Genomic DNA, 22229 nt, shown 5'->3' with positions numbered 1-22229 from the left:
TGAGCAGCGGAGAGGTAAGGATATGGTTGCTTTTTTGTTTTATGTTTGTTACAGGTCGTTGGCTTTTATTTGGATTAGCAGAGGAATAAATATGGTCAAAAACTAGGTGTCTTTATTTCATTAAAATAATTTTTCATTAATGTCTGTGTTTTTTTTAACCCTTTAATAGTCTAGGGTTAATAATGGATCGGTGTCTTATTGACACCTCTCCATTATTAATCGGCTTAATGTCACCTTACAATTGCAAGATGACTTTAACCCATTAATATTAACCCATCAGCCACCGCTACAGGGCAATGGGAATAGAGAGGAGTAGTGCCATAAAAGGCCCATCTTATAGATGCGCCTTTTCTGGGGTGTCCGGGGGCAGATTTTTGTAGCCGGGGGGGGGGGGGGGGGGGGGCAAAAACAATGGTCTCTCTCAAGGCTATTAAAATCTGTCCTCACTCACCTGCTTTACCTCTCTGGTTGCGATTTTGCCGCGGGAGCCCACGCATTTATTTCCAACGAATTAACCCCTTAATTTAACACCTAGACATCCCAAATTTTACACACAAATCCTAATCTACCGTAATTATTAGTCAGGGACATAAAAAAAATACATGAAATGAAATGGTTTACTGTATGTAAACCATGTGTCATTTCAGGTCGGGTTTAGTATTGATTTTACAGAAGCCGGCAATTGAATTAGCGGCTATTATGCTATGTAGAACTCTATGAAATGTAAATATATATATATGTCTCAATGATATGTATATATATATATATATATATATATATATATATATATATGTATATGTATTCTATGTGTCTATATCTATTCTTTCGTTTGGGTTTTAACCTGTCATTGGGCTCCATTATATGTCCATTTTGCTGCCTGCGAGAAAGCCTCGGCATACGGATGCCATACGGATTAGGCCTGTTTCACACTTCCGCTTTTTGAGGTCAGTCAAAATCTGCCAATTTTTGAAAAAAACGGATTCTCTCTCTCTGCGGTTCCTTTAAAATGCAGACTTCGGCGGATGCGTCAAAACAACGGTCCGGTGGCACCCGTTAGTATCTCGACGGACACGGATCCATTCTCCGCCTTTTTCACGGATTGCAACTGACAGAAAACCCGTAAGTGTGAAACAGGCCTTACATACGGATGCTTACATGCACAAAATACGGTACATGGCCACACCTTGACAACAGATGACATACGGATCATTATTTAGGGAATATTTCTCCGTATTACGCCCGTAAAATACGGACCGTATTTCTCGTCGGTTAGTGTGACTCCGGCCTAATTGTACTCCATTCTTTCTGATCCTCTAATTTGTAAGCCAAATTGTGATTGTTTTGTCTCATTTCTGATTGCAAAATATTATGAAATTTAATAAAAATTACAGTTATTAAAAAAAATGAATTTTGCCCTCAAGCAGAGTAGTACTAGGATCATTACCACTTTTTGGTGTTCTACTGATTTTCATACAGATACAAACTGCAGCCTGGGGGACAGTGCTAAGGCTCCAGAACATCCAGTAGCGTGCAGTAAGGGCAGAGACACACTGGCGTATTTTTGGTCCGAGAATCGCATTGTAAAACTCGCACTGGCTGTCTGCTCTCGTGACCTGAGCTTGACAGCTGCATAGTAATCCATCACGCTGTCAAGCTCAGGTCAGGAGAGGTGACGGCCAGTCCGTGCCATGCGATGCGATTATCGCAGGAGAAATTCGGCAGTGTGACTCCAGCCTAACACACATTTTCTGACAACTTTTTTTTTGAAGCCCCAAAAATGCATGTAACAACACTAGCCTATTCACATTTTTTGCATCATGTTTCTTTTTTACTATATGTTAGAACCAAAATTTTTCTGTTGATTTTCTTTTATCTGGGTTTTTAACATTACAAGTCACGTGATTCGTAAATCATTAATTCCGAGCTTCCTCATAGAATCACATGATTTACGTCAAATATATAACTAAAAATAGTAGCATATGAGAGAAAAACAAAAAAAAAATGCCCAAAGAAAAAAAAATAAGGTGCCATACCTGTAGCATGCTCCCCCAAGTACAAAAAGGCAAATATAGAAACGTAAAACAGAAAAACTCAGCAGATTTAATGCTAATATTTCCCTGTTGCTGCCCAGCAAACATTTAGGCACAGCATATTTTGCTGCAAAAACACAACCCCCCCCCCCCAAAAAAAAAGAAATAGCTGTTAAAATCCACTCTTAGCGCAATGCCTAAAGCATATAGTTGCATAGATGTATAGGCTTTTCTTGTACGTGTGCGTACATATACCTAAACAAACTTTCCCAGTTAAATCTAATGTTCAGGCCCACTATAAAGCTATTTTTCTATAACACTCTGTCCATTACGGTAGAAGATAGAAGCATCGACTGCTAGTAATGTGACATAACTTACATTCCCGTGCTCCTGTCTTGTTTCTCTCCCGTCTGTCTTGCCATGAGCTGCTTCTGCTAATGCTACCAGGCGCTAATGTGTTTTCTATCTATACTTAATGAGCTGAAAGATAAAACCTAATTTGTGCTGTCACAACAGCCCTTCACTGCCCCTATTCATTTCCAGTGATCATTCCCTGAAGCTGCTTGTGACTAGAGCGTTATCAGGATCCTGCAGAGAAGTCTTCATATACTGTACAGTATAATCAGGAGAGCGTTATCAGGATCCTGCAGAGAAGTCTTCATATACTGTACAGTATAATCAGGAGAGCGTTATCAGGATCCTGCACAGAAGTCTTCATATACTGTATAATATAATCAGGAGAGCGTTATCAGGATCCTGCAGAGAAGTCTTCATATACTGTACAGTATAATCAGGAGAGCGTTATCAGGATCCTGCACAGAAGTCTTCATATACTGTACAGTATAATCAGGAGAGCGTTATCGGGATCCTGCACAGAAGTCTTCATATACTGTACAGTATAATCAGGAGAGCGTTATCAGGATCCTGCACAGAAGTCTTCATATACTCTACAGTATAATCAGGAGAGCGTTATCGGGATCCTGCACAGAAGTCTTCATATACTGTACAGTATAATCAGGAGAGCGTTATCGGGATCCTGCACAGAAGTCTTCATATACTGTACAGTATAATCAGGAGAGCGTTATCAGGATCCTGCACAGAAGTCTTCATATACTGTACAGTATAATCAGGAGAGCGTTATCAGGATCCTGCACAGAAGTCTTCATATACTGTACAGTATAATCAGGAGAGCGTTATCGGGATCCTGCACAGAAGTCTTCATATACTGTACAGTATAATCAGGAGAGCGTTATCAGGATCCTGCACAGAAGTCTTCATATACTCTACAGTATAATCAGGAGAGCGTTATCGGGATCCTGCACAGAAGTCTTCATATACTGTACAGTATAATCAGGAGAGCGTTATCGGGATCCTGCACAGAAGTCTTCATATACTGTACAGTATAATCAGGAGAGCGTTATCAGGATCCTGCACAGAAGTCTTCATATACTGTACAATATAATCAGGAGAGCGTTATCAGGATCCTGCACAGAAGTCTTCATATACTGTACAGTATAATCAGGAGAGCGTTATCGGGATCCTGCACAGAAGTCTTCATATACTGTACAGTATAATCAGGAGAGCGTTATCAGGATCCTGCACAGAAGTCTTCATATACTGTACAGTATAATCAGGAGAGCGTTATCAGGATCCTGCACAGAAGTCTTCATATACTGTACAGTATAATCAGGAGAGCGTTATCAGGATCCTGCACAGAAGTCTTCATATACTGTACAATATAATCAGGAGAGCGTTATCAGGATCCTGCACAGAAGTCTTCATATACTGTACAATATAATCAGGAGAGCGTTATCAGGATCCTGCACAGAAGTCTTCATATACTGTACAATATAATCAGGAGAGCGTTATCAGGATCCTGCACAGAAGTGTTCATATACTGTACAATATAATCAGGAGAGCGTTATCAGGATCCTGCACAGAAGTCTTCATATACTGTACAATATAATCAGGAGAGCGTTATCAGGATCCTGCACAGAAGTCTTCATATACTGTACAATATAATCAGGAGAGCGTTATCAGGATCCTGCAGAGAAGTCTTCATATACTGTACAGTATAATCAGGAGAGCGTTATCAGGATCCTGCACAGAAGTCTTCATATACTGTACAGTATAATCAGGAGAGCGTTATCGGGATCCTGCAGAGAAGTCTTCATATACTGTACAATATAATCAGGAGAGCGTTATCAGGATCCTGCACAGAAGTCTTCATATACTGTACAGTATAATCAGGAGAGCGTTATCAGCATCCTGCATAGAAGTCTTCATATACTGTACAATATAATCAGGAAAGCGTTATCAGGATCCTGCACAGTCTTCATATACTGTACAATATAATCAGGAGAGCGTTATCGGGATCCTGCACAGAAGTCTTCATATACTGTACAGTATAATCAGGAGAGCGTTATCGGGATCCTGCACAGTCTTCATATACTGTACAGTATAATCAGGAGAGCGTTATCGGGATCCTGCACAGAAGTCTTCATATACTGCACAATATAATCAGGAGAGCGTTATCGGGATCCTGCACAGAAGTCTTCATATACTGTACAGTATAATCAGGAGAGCGTTATCAGGATCCTGCACAGAAGTCTTCATATACTGTACAGTATAATCAGGAGAGCGTTATCAGCATCCTGCATAGAAGTCTTCATATACTGTACAATATAATCAGGAAAGCGTTATCAGGATCCTGCACAGTCTTCATATACTGTACAATATAATCAGGAGAGCGTTATCGGGATCCTGCACAGAAGTCTTCATATACTGTACAGTATAATCAGGAGAGCGTTATCGGGATCCTGCACAGTCTTCATATACTGTACAGTATAATCAGGAGAGCGTTATCGGGATCCTGCACAGAAGTCTTCATATACTGCACAATATAATCAGGAGAGCGTTATCGGGATCCTGCACAGAAGTCTTCATATACTGTACAGTATAATCAGGAGAGCGTTATCGGGATCCTGCACAGAAGTCTTCATATACTGTACAGTATAATCAGGAGGGCGTTATCGGGATCCTGCAGAGAAGTCTTCATATACTGTACAATATAATCAGGAGAGCGTTATCAGGATCCTGCACAGAAGTCTTCATATACTGTACAGTATAATCAGGAGAGCGTTATCAGGATCCTGCACAGAAGTCTTCACATACTGTACAGTATAATCAGGAGAGCGTTATCGGGATCCTGCACAGAAGTCTTCATATACTGTACAGTATAATCAGGAGAGCGTTATCGGGATCCTGCAGAGAAGTCTTCATATACTGTACAATATAATCAGGAGAGCGTTATCAGGATCCTGCACAGAAGTCTTCATATACTGTACAGTATAATCAGGAGAGCGTTATCAGCATCCTGCATAGAAGTCTTCATATACTGTACAATATAATCAGGAAAGCGTTATCAGGATCCTGCACAGAAGTCTTCATATACTGTACAATATAATCAGGAGAGCGTTATCGGGATCCTGCACAGAAGTCTTCATATACTGTACAGTATAATCAGGAGAGCGTTATCGGGATCCTGCACAGTCTTCATATACTGTACAGTATAATCAGGAGAGCATTATCGGGATCCTGCACAGAAGTCTTCATATACTGCACAATATAATCAGGAGAGCGTTATCGGGATCCTGCACAGAAGTCTTCATATACTGTACAGTATAATCAGGAGAGCGTTATCAGCATCCTGCACAGAAGTCTTCATATACTGTACAATATAATCAGGAGAGCGTTATCAGGATCCTGCACAGAAGTCTTCAAATACTGTACAATATAATCAGGAGAGCGTTATCGGGATCCTGCACAGAAGTCTTCACATACTGTACAGTATAATCAGGAGAGCGTTATCGGGATCCTGCACAGAAGTCTTCATATACTGTACAGTATAATCAGGAGAGCGTTATCAGCATCCTGCACAGAAGTCTTCATATACTGTACAATATAATCAGGAGAGCGTTATCGGGATCCGGCACAGAAGTCTTCATATACTGTACAATATAATCAGGAGAGTGTTATCAGGATCCTGAACAGAAGTCTTCATATACTGTACAGTATAATCAGGAGAGCGTTATCGGGATCCTGCACAGAAGTCTTCATATACTGTACAATATAATCAGGAGAGCGTTATTAGGATCCTGCACAGAAGTCTTCATATACTGTACAGTATAATCAGGAGAGCGTTATCAGGATCCTGCACAGAAGTCTTCATATACTGTACAATATAATCAGGAGAGCGTTATCAGGATCCTGCACAGAAGTCTTCATATACTGTACAATATAATCAGGAGAGCGTTATCAGGATCCTGCACAGAAGTCTTCATATACTGTACAATATAATCAGGAGAGTGTTATCAGGATCCTGCACAGAAGTCTTCATATACTGTACAATATAATCAGGAGAGCGTTATCAGGATCCTGCACAGAAGTCTTCAAATACTGTACAATATAATCAGGAGAGCGTTATCAGCATCCTGCACAGAAGTCTTCACATACTGTACAGTATAATCAGGAGAGCATTATCAGCATCCTGCACAGAAGTCTTCACATACTGTACAGTATAATCAGGAGAGCGTTATCGGGATCCTGCACAGAAGTCTTCATATACTGTACAGTATAATCAGGAGAGCGTTATCGGGATCCTGCAGAGAAGTCTTCATATACTGTACAATATAATCAGGAGAGCGTTATCAGGATCCTGCACAGAAGTCTTCATATACTGTACAGTATAATCAGGAGAGCGTTATCAGCATCCTGCATAGAAGTCTTCATATACTGTACAATATAATCAGGAAAGCGTTATCGGGATCCTGCACAGAAGTCTTCATATACTGTACAGTATAATCAGGAGAGCGTTATCGGGATCCTGCACAGTCTTCATATACTGTACAGTATAATCAGGAGAGCATTATCGGGATCCTGCACAGAAGTCTTCATATACTGTACAGTATAATCAGGAGAGCGTTATCGGGATCCTGCACAGAAGTCTTCATATACTGTACAGTATAATCAGGAGAGCGTTATCAGCATCCTGCACAGAAGTCTTCATATACTGTACAATATAATCAGGAGAGCGTTATCAGGATCCTGCACAGAAGTCTTCAAATACTGTACAATATAATCAGGAGAGCGTTATCAGCATCCTGCACAGAAGTCTTCACATACTGTACAGTATAATCAGGAGAGCGTTATCGGGATCCTGTACAGAAGTCTTCATATACTGTACAGTATAATCAGGAGAGCGTTATCGGGATCCTGCACAGTCTTCATATACTGTACAGTATAATCAGGAGAGCATTATCGGGATCCTGCACAGAAGTCTTCATATACTGTACAGTATAATCAGGAGAGCGTTATCGGGATCCTGCACAGAAGTCTTCATATACTGTACAGTATAATCAGGAGAGCGTTATCAGCATCCTGCACAGAAGTCTTCATATACTGTACAATATAATCAGGAGAGCGTTATCAGGATCCTGCACAGAAGTCTTCAAATACTGTACAATATAATCAGGAGAGCGTTATCAGCATCCTGCACAGAAGTCTTCACATACTGTACAGTATAATCAGGAGAGCGTTATCGGGATCCTGCAGAGAAGTCTTCATATACTGTACAATATAATCAGGAGAGCGTTATCAGGATCCTGCACAGAAGTCTTCATATACTGTACAGTATAATCAGGAGAGCGTTATCAGCATCCTGCATAGAAGTCTTCATATACTGTACAATATAATCAGGAAAGCGTTATCAGGATCCTGCACAGAAGTCTCCATGTACTGTACAATATAATCAGGAGAGCGTTATCGAGATCCTGCACAGAAGTCTTCATATACTGTACAGTATAATCAGGAGAGCATTATCGGGATCATGCACAGTCTTCATATACTGTACAGTATAATCAGGAGAGCGTTATCGGGATCCTGCACAGAAGTCTTCATATACTGCACAATATAATCAGGAGAGCGTTATCGGGATCCTGCACAGAAGTCTTCACATACTGTACAATATAATCAGGAGAGCGTTATCGGGATCCGGCACAGAAGTCTTCATATACTGTACAATATAATCAGGAAAGCGTTATCAGGATCCTGCACAGAAGTCTCCATATACTGTACAATATAATCAGGAGAGCGTTATCGGGATCCTGCACAGAAGTCTTCATATACTGTACAGTATAATCAGGAGAGCATTATCGGGATCATGCACAGTCTTCATATACTGTACAGTATAATCAGGAGAGCATTATCGGGATCATGCACAGTCTTCATATACTGTACAGTATAATCAGGAGAGCGTTATCAGCATCCTGCATAGAAGTCTTCATATACTGTACAATATAATCAGGAAAGCGTTATCGGGATCCTGCACAGAAGTCTTCATATACTGTACAGTATAATCAGGAGAGCGTTATCGGGATCCTGCACAGTCTTCATATACTGTACAGTATAATCAGGAGAGCATTATCGGGATCCTGCACAGAAGTCTTCATATACTGTACAGTATAATCAGGAGAGCGTTATCGGGATCCTGCACAGAAGTCTTCATATACTGCACAATATAATCAGGAGAGCGTTATCGGGATCCTGCACAGAAGTCTTCATATACTGTACAGTATAATCAGGAGAGCGTTATCAGCATCCTGCACAGAAGTCTTCATATACTGTACAATATAATCAGGAGAGCATTATCGGGATCCGGCACAGAAGTCTTCATAGACTGTACAATATAATCAGGAGAGTGTTATCAGGATCCTGAACAGAAGTCTTCATATACTGTACAGTATATTCAGGAGAGCGTTATCGGGATCCTGCACAGAAGTCTTCATATACTGTACAATATAATCAGGAGAGCGTTATCGGGATCCTGCACAGAAGTCTTCATATACTGTACAGTATAATCAGGAGAGCGTTATCAGGATCCTGCACAGAAGTCTTCATATACTGTACAACATAATCAGGAGAGCGTTATCAGGATCCTGCACAGAAGTCTTCATATACTGTACAGTATAATCAGGAGAGCGTTATCAGGATCCTGCACAGAAGTCTTCATATACTGTACAATATAATCAGGAGAGCGTTATCAGGATCCTGCACAGAAGTCTTCATATACTGTACAATATAATCAGGAGAGCGTTATCAGGATCCTGCACAGAAGTCTTCATATACTGTACAGTATAATCAGGAGAGCGTTATCGGGATCCTGCACAGAAGTCTTCATATACTGTACAATATAATCAGGAGAGCGTTATCAGGATCCTGCACAGAAGTCTTCATATACTGTACAATATAATCAGGAGAGCGTTATCAGGATCCTGCACAGAAGTCTTCATATACTGTACAATATAATCAGGAGAGTGTTATCAGGATCCTGCACAGAAGTCTTCATATACTGTACAATATAATCAGGAGAGCGTTATCAGGATCCTGCACAGAAGTCTTCAAATACTGTACAATATAATCAGGAGAGCGTTATCAGCATCCTGCACAGAAGTCTTCACATACTGTACAGTATAATCAGGAGAGCGTTATCAGCATCCTGCACAGAAGTCTTCACATACTGTACAGTATAATCAGGAGAGCGTTATCGGGATCCTGCACAGAAGTCTTCATATACTGTACAGTATAATCAGGAGAGCGTTATCGGGATCCTGCAGAGAAGTCTTCATATACTGTACAATATAATCAGGAGAGCGTCATCAGGATCCTGCACAGAAGTCTTCATATACTGTACAGTATAATCAGGAGAGCGTTATCAGCATCCTGCATAGAAGTCTTCATATACTGTACAATATAATCAGGAAAGCGTTATCAGCATCCTGCACAGAAGTCTTCATATACTGTACAATATAATCAGGAAAGCGTTATCGGGATCCTGCACAGAAGTCTTCATATACTGTACAGTATAATCAGGAGAGCGTTATCGGGATCCTGCACAGTCTTCATATACTGTACAGTATAATCAGGAGAGCGTTATCGGGATCCTGCACAGAAGTCTTCATATACTGCACAATATAATCAGGAGAGCGTTATCGGGATCCTGCACAGAAGTCTTCATATACTGTACAATATAATCAGGAGAGTGTTATCAGGATCCTGCACAGAAGTCTTCATATACTGTACAATATAATCAGGAGAGCGTTATCAGGATCCTGCACAGAAGTCTTCAAATACTGTACAATATAATCAGGAGAGCGTTATCAGCATCCTGCACAGAAGTCTTCACATACTGTACAGTATAATCAGGAGAGCGTTATCGGGATCCTGCACAGAAGTCTTCATATACTGTACAGTATAATCAGGAGGGCGTTATCGGGATCCTGCAGAGAAGTCTTCATATACTGTACAATATAATCAGGAGAGCATTATCAGGATCCTGAATAGAAGTCTTCACATACTGTACAGTATAATCAGGAGAGCGTTATCGGGATCCTGCACAGAAGTCTTCATATACTGTACAGTATAATCAGGAGAGCGTTATCGGGATCCTGCAGAGAAGTCTTCATATACTGTACAATATAATCAGGAGAGCGTTATCAGGATCCTGCACAGAAGTCTTCATATACTGTACAATATAATCAGGAGAGCGTTATCAGGATCCTGCAGAGAAGTCTTCATATACTGTACAGTATAATCAGGAGAGCGTTATCAGGATCCTGCACAGAAGTCTTCATATACTGTACAATATAATCAGGAGAGCGTTAACAGGATCCTGCAGAGAAGTCTTCATATACTGTACAGTATAATCAGGAGAGCGTTATCAGGATCCTGCACAGATGTCTTCATATACTGTACAATATAATCAGGAGAGCGTTATCAGGATCCTGCAGAGAAGTCTTCATATACTGTACAGTATAATCAGGAGAGCGTTATCGGGATCCTGCACAGAAGTCTTCATATACTGTACAATATAATCAGGAGAGCGTTATCAGGATCCTGCACAGAAGTCTTCATATACTGTACAGTATAATCAGGAGAGCGTTATCAGGATCCTGCACAGAAGTCTTCATATACTGTACAACATAATCAGGAGAGCGTTATCAGGATCCTGCACAGAAGTCTTCATATACTGTACAGTATAATCAGGAGAGCGTTATCGGGATCCTGCACAGAAGTCTTCATATACTGTACAGTATAATCAGGAGAGCGTTATCAGGATCCTGCACAGAAGTCTTCATATACTGTACAATATAATCAGGAGAGCGTTATCAGGATCCTGCAGAGAAGTCTTCATATACTGTACAGTATAATCAGGAGAGCGTTATCAGGATCCTGCACAGAAGTCTTCATATACTGTACAATATAATCAGGAGAGCGTTAACAGGATCCTGCAGAGAAGTCTTCATATACTGTACAATATAATCAGGAGAGCGTTATCGGGATCCTGCACAGAAGTCTTCATATACTGTACAATATAATCAGGAGAGCGTTATCAGGATCCTGCACAGAAGTCTTCATATACTGTACAGTATAATCAGGAGAGCGTTATCGGGATCCTGCACAGAAGTCTTCATATACTGTACAACATAATCAGGAGAGCGTTATCAGGATCCTGCACAGAAGTCTTCATATACTGTACAGTATAATCAGGAGAGCGTTATCGGGATCCTGCACAGAAGTCTTCATATACTGTACAATATAATCAGGAGAGCGTTATCGGGATCCGGCACAGAAGTCTTCATATACTGTACAATATAATCAGGAGAGTGTTATCAGGATCCTGAACAGAAGTCTTCATATACTGTACAGTATAATCAGGAGAGCGTTATCGGGATCCTGCACAGAAGTCTTCATATACTGTACAATATAATCAGGAGAGCGTTATCAGGATCCTGCACAGAAGTCTTCATATACTGTACAGTATAATCAGGAGAGCGTTATCGGGATCCTGCACAGAAGTCTTCATATACTGTACAATATAATCAGGAGAGCGTTATCAGGATCCTGCACAGAAGTCTTCATATACTGTACAATATAATCAGGAGAGCGTTATCAGGATCCTGCACAGAAGTCTTCATATACTGTACAATATAATCAGGAGAGTGTTATCAGGATCCTGCACAGAAGTCTTCATATACTGTACAATATAATCAGGAGAGCGTTATCAGGATCCTGCACAGAAGTCTTCAAATACTGTACAATATAATCAGGAGAGCGTTATCAGCATCCTGCACAGAAGTCTTCACATACTGTACAGTATAATCAGGAGAGCGTTATCGGGATCCTGCACAGAAGTCTTCATATACTGTACAGTATAATCAGGAGGGCGTTATCGGGATCCTGCAGAGAAGTCTTCATATACTGTACAATATAATCAGGAGAGCGTTATCAGGATCCTGCAGAGAAGTCTTCATATACTGTACAGTATAATCAGGAGAGCATTATCAGGATCCTGAACAGAAGTCTTCACATACTGTACAGTATAATCAGGAGAGCGTTATCGGGATCCTGCACAGAAGTCTTCATATACTGTACAGTATAATCAGGAGAGCGTTATCGGGATCCTGCAGAGAAGTCTTCATATACTGTACAATATAATCAGGAGAGCGTTATCAGGATCCTGCACAGAAGTCTTCATATACTGTACAGTATAATCAGGAGAGCGTTATCAGCATCCTGCATAGAAGTCTTCATATACTGTACAATATAATCAGGAAAGCGTTATCAGGATCCTGCACAGAAGTCTTCATATACTGTACAATATAATCAGGAGAGCGTTATCGGGATCCTGCACAGAAGTCTTCATATACTGTACAGTATAATCAGGAGAGCGTTATCGGGATCCTGCACAGTCTTCATATACTGTACAATATAATCAGGAGAGCGTTATCGGGATCCTGCACAGAAGTCTTCATATACTGCACAATATAATCAGGAGAGCGTTATCGGGATCCTGCACAGAAGTCTTCATATACTGTACAGTATAATCAGGAGAGCGTTATCAGCATCCTGCACAGAAGTCTTCATATACTGTACAATATAATCAGGAGAGCGTTATCAGGATCCTGCACAGAAGTCTTCAAATACTGTACAATATAATCAGGAGAGCGTTATCGGGATCCTGCACAGAAGTCTACACATACTGTACAGTATAATCAGGAGAGCGTTATCGGGATCCGGCACAGAAGTCTTCATATACTGTACAATATAATCAGGAGAGTGTTATCAGGATCCTGAACAGAAGTCTTCATATACTGTACAGTATAATCAGGAGAGCGTTATCGGGATCCTGCACAGAAGTCTTCATATACTGTACAATATAATCAGGAGAGCGTTATCAGGATCCTGCACAGAAGTCTTCATATACTGTACAGTATAATCAGGAGAGCGTTATCGGGATCCTGCACAGAAGTCTTCATATACTGTACAATATAATCAGGAGAGCGTTATCAGGATCCTGCACAGAAGTCTTCATATACTGTACAATATAATCAGGAGAGCGTTATCAGGATCCTGCACAGAAGTCTTCATATACTGTACAATATAATCAGGAGAGTGTTATCAGGATCCTGCACAGAAGTCTTCATATACTGTACAATATAATCAGGAGAGCGTTATCAGGATCCTGCACAGAAGTCTTCAAATACTGTACAATATAATCAGGAGAGCGTTATCAGCATCCTGCACAGAAGTCTTCACATACTGTACAGTATAATCAGGAGAGCGTTATCAGCATCCTGCACAGAAGTCTTCACATACTGTACAGTATAATCAGGAGAGCGTTATCGGGATCCTGCACAGAAGTCTTCATATACTGTACAGTATAATCAGGAGAGCGTTATCGGGATCCTGCAGAGAAGTCTTCATATACTGTACAATATAATCAGGAGAGCGTTATCAGGATCCTGTACAGAAGTCTTCATATACTGTACAGTATAACCAGGAGAGCGTTATCAGCATCCTGCATAGAAGTCTTCATATACTGTACAATATAATCAGGAAAGCGTTATCGGGATCCTGCACAGAAGTCTTCATATACTGTACAGTATAATCAGGAGAGCGTTATCGGGATCCTGCACAGTCTTCATATACTGTACAGTATAATCAGGAGAGCGTTATCGGGATCCTGCACAGAAGTCTTCATATACTGTACAGTATAATCAGGAGAGCGTTATCGGGATCCTGCACAGAAGTCTTCATATACTGTACAGTATAATCAGGAGAGCGTTATCAGCATCCTGCACAGAAGTCTTCATATACTGTACAATATAATCAGGAGAGCGTTATCAGGATCCTGCACAGAAGTCTTCAAATACTGTACAATATAATCAGGAGAGCGTTATCAGCATCCTGCACAGAAGTCTTCACATACTGTACAGTATAATCAGGAGAGCGTTATCGGGATCCTGCACAGAAGTCTTCATATACTGTACAATATAATCAGGAGAGCGTTATCAGGATCCTGCACAGAAGTCTTCATATACTGTACAGTATAATCAGGAGGGCGTTATCGGGATCCTGCACAGAAGTCTTCATATACTGTACAGTATAATCAGGAGGGCGTTATCGGGATCCTGCAGAGAAGTCTTCATATACTGTACAATATAATCAGGAGAGCATTATCAGGATCCTGAACAGAAGTCTTCACATACTGTACAGTATAATCAGGAGAGCGTTATCGGGATCCTGCACAGAAGTCTTCATATACTGTACAGTATAATCAGGAGAGCGTTATTGGGATCCTGCACAGAAGTCTTCATATACTGTACAGTATAATCAGGAGGGCGTTATCGGGATCCTGCAGAGAAGTCTTCATATACTGTACAATATAATCAGGAGAGCATTATCAGGATCCTGAACAGAAGTCTTCACATACTGTACAGTATAATCAGGAGAGCGTTATCGGGATCCTGCACAGAAGTCTTCATATACTGTACAGTATAATCAGGAGAGCGTTATTGGGATCCTGCACAGAAGTCTTCATATACTGTACAGTATAATCAGGAGGGCGTTATCGGGATCCTGCAGAGAAGTCTTCATATACTGTACAATATAATCAGGAGAGCATTATCAGGATCCTGAACAGAAGTCTTCACATACTGTACAGTATAATCAGGAGAGCGTTATCAGGATCCTGCACAGAAGTCTTCATATACTGTACAGTATAATCAGGAGAGCGTTATTGGGATCCTGCACAGAAGTCTTCATATACTGTACAGTATAATCAAGAGGGCGTTATCGGGATCCTGCAGAGAAGTCTTCATATACTGTACAATATAATCAGGAGAGCATTATCAGGATCCTGAACAGAAGTCTTCACATACTGTACAGTATAATCAGGAGAGCGTTATCGGGATCCTGCACAGAAGTCTTCATATACTGTACAGTATAATCAGGAGAGCGTTATCGGGATCCTGCAGAGAAGTCTTCATATACTGTACAATATAATCAGGAGAGCGTTATCAGGATCCTGCACAGAAGTCTTCATATACTGTACAATATAATCAGGAGAGCGTTATCAGGATCCTGCACAGAAGTCTTCATATACTGTACAATATAATCAGGAGAGCGTTATCGGGATCCTGCACAGAAGTCTTCATATACTGCACAGTATAATCAGGAGAGCGTTATCGGGATCCTGCACAGTCTTCATATACTGTACAATATAATCAGGAGAGCGTTATCGGGATCCTGCACAGAAGTCTTCATATACTGCACAATATAATCAGGAGAGCGTTATCGGGATCCTGCACAGAAGTCTTCATATACTGTACAGTATAATCAGGAGAGCGTTATCAGCATCCTGCACAGAAGTCTTCATATACTGTACAATATAATCAGGAGAGCGTTATCAGGATCCTGCACAGAAGTCTTCAAATACTGTACAATATAATCAGGAGAGCGTTATCGGGATCCTGCACAGAAGTCTTCATATACTGTACAGTATAATCAGGAGAGCGTTATCAGGATCCTGCACAGAAGTCTTCATATACTGTACAATATAATCAGGAGAGCGTTATCAGGATCCTGCACAGAAGTCTTCATATACTGTACAATATAATCAGGAGAGCGTTATCGGGATCCTGCACAGAAGTCTTCATATACTGCACAGTATAATCAGGAGAGCGTTATCGGGATCCTGCACAGTCTTCATATACTGTACAATATAATCAGGAGAGCGTTATCGGGATCCTGCACAGAAGTCTTCATATACTGCACAATATAATCAGGAGAGCGTTATCGGGATCCTGCACAGAAGTCTTCATATACTGTACAGTATAATCAGGAGAGCGTTATCAGCATCCTGCACAGAAGTCTTCATATACTGTACAATATAATCAGGAGAGCGTTATCAGGATCCTGCACAGAAGTCTTCAAATACTGTACAATATAATCAGGAGAGCGTTATCGGGATCCTGCACAGAAGTCTTCACATACTGTACAGTATAATCAGGAGAGCGTTATCGGGATCCGGCACAGAAGTCTTCATATACTGTACAATATAATCAGGAGAGTGTTATCAGGATCCTGAACAGAAGTCTTCATATACTGTACCGTATAATCAGGAGAGCGTTATCGGGATCCTGCACAGAAGTCTTCATATACTGTACAATATAATCAGGAGAGCGTTATCAGGATCCTGCACAGAAGTCTTCATATACTGTACAGTATAATCAGGAGAGCGTTATCGGGATCCTGCACAGAAGTCTTCATATACTGTACAATATAATCAGGAGAGCGTTATCAGGATCCTGCACAGAAGTCTTCATATACTGTACAATATAATCAGGAGAGCGTTATCAGGATCCTGCACAGAAGTCTTCATATACTGTACAATATAATCAGGAGAGTGTTATCAGGATCCTGCACAGAAGTCTTCATATACTGTACAATATAATCAGGAGAGCGTTATCAGGATCCTGCACAGAAGTCTTCAAATACTGTACAATATAATCAGGAGAGCGTTATCAGCATCCTGCACAGAAGTCTTCACATACTGTACAGTATAATCAGGAGAGCGTTATCGGGATCCTGCACAGAAGTCTTCATATACTGTACAGTATAATCAGGAGAGCGTTATCGGGATCCTGCAGAGAAGTCTTCATATACTGTACAATATAATCAGGAGAGCATTATCAGGATCCTGTACAGAAGTCTTCATATACTGTACAGTATAATCAGGAGAGCGTTATCAGCATCCTGCATAGAAGTCTTCATATACTGTACAATATAATCAGGAAAGCGTTATCGGGATCCTGCACAGAAGTCTTCATATACTGTACAGTATAATCAGGAGAGCGTTATCGGGATCCTGCACAGTCTTCATATACTGTACAGTATAATCAGGAGAGCGTTATCAGCATCCTGCACAGAAGTCTTCATATACTGTACAGTATAATCAGGAGAGCGTTATCGGGATCCTGCACAGAAGTCTTCATATACTGTACAGTATAATCAGGAGAGCGTTATCGGGATCCTGCACAGTCTTCATATACTGTACAGTATAATCAGGAGAGCGTTATCAGCATCCTGCACAGAAGTCTTCATATACTGTACAGTATAATCAGGAGAGCGTTATCGGGATCCTGCACAGAAGTCTTCATATACTGTACAGTATAATCAGGAGAGCGTTATCAGCATCCTGCACAGAAGTCTTCACATACTGTACAGTATAATCAGGAGAGCGTTATCGGGATCCTGCACAGAAGTCTTCACATACTGTACAGTATAATCAGGAGAGCGTTATCAGGATCCTGCACAGAAGTCTTCAAATACTGTACAATATAATCAGGAGAGCGTTATCAGCATCCTGCACAGAAGTCTTCACATACTGTACAGTATAATCAGGAGAGCGTTATCGGGATCCTGCACAGAAGTCTTCATATACTGTACAATATAATCAGGAGAGCGTTATCAGGATCCTGCACAGAAGTCTTCATATACTGTACAGTATAATCAGGAGGGCGTTATCGGGATCCTGCACAGAAGTCTTCATATACTGTACAGTATAATCAGGAGGGCGTTATCGGGATCCTGCAGAGAAGTCTTCATATACTGTACAATATAATCAGGAGAGCATTATCAGGATCCTGAACAGAAGTCTTCACATACTGTACAGTATAATCAGGAGAGCGTTATCGGGATCCTGCACAGAAGTCTTCATATACTGTACAGTATAATCAGGAGAGCGTTATTGGGATCCTGCACAGAAGTCTTCATATACTGTACAGTATAATCAGGAGGGCGTTATCGGGATCCTGCAGAGAAGTCTTCATATACTGTACAATATAATCAGGAGAGCATTATCAGGATCCTGAACAGAAGTCTTCACATACTGTGCAGTATAATCAGGAGAGCGTTATCGGGATCCTGCACAGAAGTCTTCATATACTGTACAGTATAATCAGGAGAGCGTTATTGGGATCCTGCACAGAAGTCTTCATATACTGTACAGTATAATCAGGAGGGCGTTATCGGGATCCTGCAGAGAAGTCTTCATATACTGTACAATATAATCAGGAGAGCATTATCAGGATCCTGAACAGAAGTCTTCACATACTGTACAGTATAATCAGGAGAGCGTTATCAGGATCCTGCACAGAAGTCTTCATATACTGTACAGTATAATCAGGAGAGCGTTATTGGGATCCTGCACAGAAGTCTTCATATACTGTACAGTATAATCAGGAGGGCGTTATCGGGATCCTGCAGAGAAGTCTTCATATACTGTACAATATAATCAGGAGAGCATTATCAGGATCCTGAACAGAAGTCTTCACATACTGTACAGTATAATCAGGAGAGCGTTATCGGGATCCTGCACAGAAGTCTTCATATACTGTACAGTATAATCAGGAGAGCGTTATCGGGATCCTGCAGAGAAGTCTTCATATACTGTACAATATAATCAGGAGAGCGTTATCAGGATCCTGCACAGAAGTCTTCATATACTGTACAATATAATCAGGAGAGCGTTATCAGGATCCTGCACAGAAGTCTTCATATACTGTACAATATAATCAGGAGAGCGTTATCGGGATCCTGCACAGAAGTCTTCATATACTGCACAGTATAATCAGGAGAGCGTTATCGGGATCCTGCACAGTCTTCATATACTGTACAATATAATCAGGAGAGCGTTATCGGGATCCTGCACAGAAGTCTTCATATACTGCACAATATAATCAGGAGAGCGTTATCGGGATCCTGCACAGAAGTCTTCATATACTGTACAGTATAATCAGGAGAGCGTTATCAGCATCCTGCACAGAAGTCTTCATATACTGTACAATATAATCAGGAGAGCGTTATCAGGATCCTGCACAGAAGTCTTCAAATACTGTACAATATAATCAGGAGAGCGTTATCGGGATCCTGCACAGAAGTCTTCACATACTGTACAGTATAATCAGGAGAGCGTTATCGGGATCCGGCACAGAAGTCTTCATATACTGTACAATATAATCAGGAGAGTGTTATCAGGATCCTGAACAGAAGTCTTCATATACTGTACCGTATAATCAGGAGAGCGTTATCGGGATCCTGCACAGAAGTCTTCATATACTGTACAATATAATCAGGAGAGCGTTATCAGGATCCTGCACAGAAGTCTTCATATACTGTACAGTATAATCAGGAGAGCGTTATCGGGATCCTGCACAGAAGTCTTCATATACTGTACAATATAATCAGGAGAGCGTTATCAGGATCCTGCACAGAAGTCTTCATATACTGTACAATATAATCAGGAGAGCGTTATCAGGATCCTGCACAGAAGTCTTCATATACTGTACAATATAATCAGGAGAGTGTTATCAGGATCCTGCACAGAAGTCTTCATATACTGTACAATATAATCAGGAGAGCGTTATCAGGATCCTGCACAGAAGTCTTCAAATACTGTACAATATAATCAGGAGAGCGTTATCAGCATCCTGCACAGAAGTCTTCACATACTGTACAGTATAATCAGGAGAGCGTTATCAGGATCCTGCACAGAAGTCTTCATATACTGTACAATATAATCAGGAGAGCGTTATCGGGATCCTGCACAGAAGTCTTCATATACTGTACAGTATAATCAGGAGAGCGTTATCGGGATCCTGCAGAGAAGTCTTCATATACTGTACAATATAATCAGGAGAGCATTATCAGGATCCTGTACAGAAGTCTTCATATACTGTACAGTATAATCAGGAGAGCGTTATCAGCATCCTGCATAGAAGTCTTCATATACTGTACAATATAATCAGGAAAGCGTTATCGGGATCCTGCACAGAAGTCTTCATATACTGTACAGTATAATCAGGAGAGCGTTATCGGGATCCTGCACAGTCTTCATATACTGTACAGTATAATCAGGAGAGCGTTATCGGGATCCTGCACAGAAGTCTTCATATACTGTACAGTATAATCAGGAGAGCGTTATCGGGATCCTGCACAGAAGTCTTCATATACTGTACAATATAATCAGGAGAGCGTTATCAGCATCCTGCACAGAAGTCTTCACATACTGTACAGTATAATCAGGAGAGCGTTATCAGCATCCTGCACAGAAGTCTTCATATACTGTACAATATAATCAGGAGAGCGTTATCAGCATCCTGCACAGAAGTCTTCACATACTGTACAGTATAATCAGGAGAGCGTTATCAGCATCCTGCACAGAAGTCTTCACATACTGTACAGTATAATCAGGAGAGCGTTATCGGGATCCTGCACAGAAGTCTTCATATACTGTACAGTATAATCAGGAGAGCGTTATCGGGATCCTGCACAGAAGTCTTCATATACTGTACAGTATAATCAGGAGAGCGTTATCAGCATCCTGCACAGAAGTCTTCATATACTGTACAATATAATCAGGAGAGCGTTATCAGCATCCTGCACAGAAGTCTTCACATACTGTACAGTATAATCAGGAGAGCGTTATCAGCATCCTGCACAGAAGTCTTCACATACTGTACAGTATAATCAGGAGAGCGTTATCGGGATCCTGCACAGAAGTCTTCATATACTGTACAGTATAATCAGGAGAGCGTTATCGGGATCCTGCAGAGAAGTCTTCATATACTGTACAATATAATCAGGAGAGCGTTATCAGGATCCTGTACAGAAGTCTTCATATACTGTACAGTATAATCAGGAGAGCGTTATCAGCATCCTGCATAGAAGTCTTCATATACTGTACAATATAATCAGGAAAGCGTTATCGGGATCCTGCACAGAAGTCTTCATATACTGTACAGTATAATCAGGAGAGCGTTATCGGGATCCTGCACAGTCTTCATATACTGTACAGTATAATCAGGAGAGCGTTATCGGGATCCTGCACAGAAGTCTTCATATACTGTACAGTATAATCAGGAGAGCGTTATCGGGATCCTGCACAGAAGTCTTCATATACTGTACAGTATAATCAGGAGAGCGTTATCAGCATCCTGCACAGAAGTCTTCATATACTGTACAATATAATCAGGAGAGCGTTATCAGGATCCTGCAGAGAAGTCTTCAAATACTGTACAATATAATCAGGAGAGCGTTATCAGCATCCTGCACAGAAGTCTTCACATACTGTACAGTATAATCAGGAGAGCGTTATCGGGATCCTGCACAGAAGTCTTCATATACTGTACAGTATAATCAGGAGAGCGTTATCGGGATCCTGCTCAGTCTTCATATACTGTACAGTATAATCAGGAGAGCGTTATCGGGATCCTGCACAGAAGTCTTCATATACTGTACAGTATAATCAGGAGAGCGTTATCGGGATCCTGCACAGAAGTCTTCATATACTGTACAGTATAATCAGGAGAGCGTTATCAGCATCCTGCACAGAAGTCTTCATATACTGTACAATATAATCAGGAGAGCGTTATCAGGATCCTGCACAGAAGTCTTCAAATACTGTACAATATAATCAGGAGAGCGTTATCAGCATCCTGCACAGAAGTCTTCACATACTGTACAGTATAATCAGGAGAGCGTTATCGGGATCCTGCACAGAAGTCTTCATATACTGTACAGTATAATCAGGAGAGCGTTATCGGGATCCTGCAGAGAAGTCTTCATATACTGTACAATATAATCAGGAGAGCGTTATCAGGATCCTGCACAGAAGTCTTCATATACTGTACAGTATAATCAGGAGAGCGTTATCAGCATCCTGCATAGAAGTCTTCATATACTGTACAATATAATCAGGAAAGCGTTATCAGGATCCTGCACAGAAGTCTCCATATA

General features: G+C 40.9%; 1 protein-coding gene across 3 annotated transcripts in view; it reads right to left on the bottom strand.

Moving 5' to 3' along the window:
• Positions 1–22229, bottom strand: part of AK1 (adenylate kinase 1) — a 128793-nt gene that overhangs the window by 36395 nt on the left and 70169 nt on the right. The window contains exon 1 of one of the 3 annotated variants that reach the window (XM_073540945.1): positions 2409–2475. The exons of the other annotated variants lie outside the window; for them this stretch is intronic. The gene's annotated coding sequence lies outside the window, so the exon portion shown is untranslated. Of the gene's footprint in view, positions 1–2408; positions 2476–22229 lie in introns of those variants that run through there. 3 annotated transcript variants of the gene reach the window in all.

Source organism: Dendrobates tinctorius, unplaced genomic scaffold, assembly GCF_039654945.1.
Source record: "Dendrobates tinctorius isolate UK_male_01 unplaced genomic scaffold, ASM3965494v1 ptg000120l, whole genome shotgun sequence".
Lineage (NCBI taxonomy): Eukaryota > Metazoa > Chordata > Amphibia > Anura > Dendrobatidae > Dendrobates > Dendrobates tinctorius.
The sequence above is the reverse complement of the archived record's forward strand: the minus strand, read 5'-3'. Positions and strand labels throughout refer to the sequence as shown.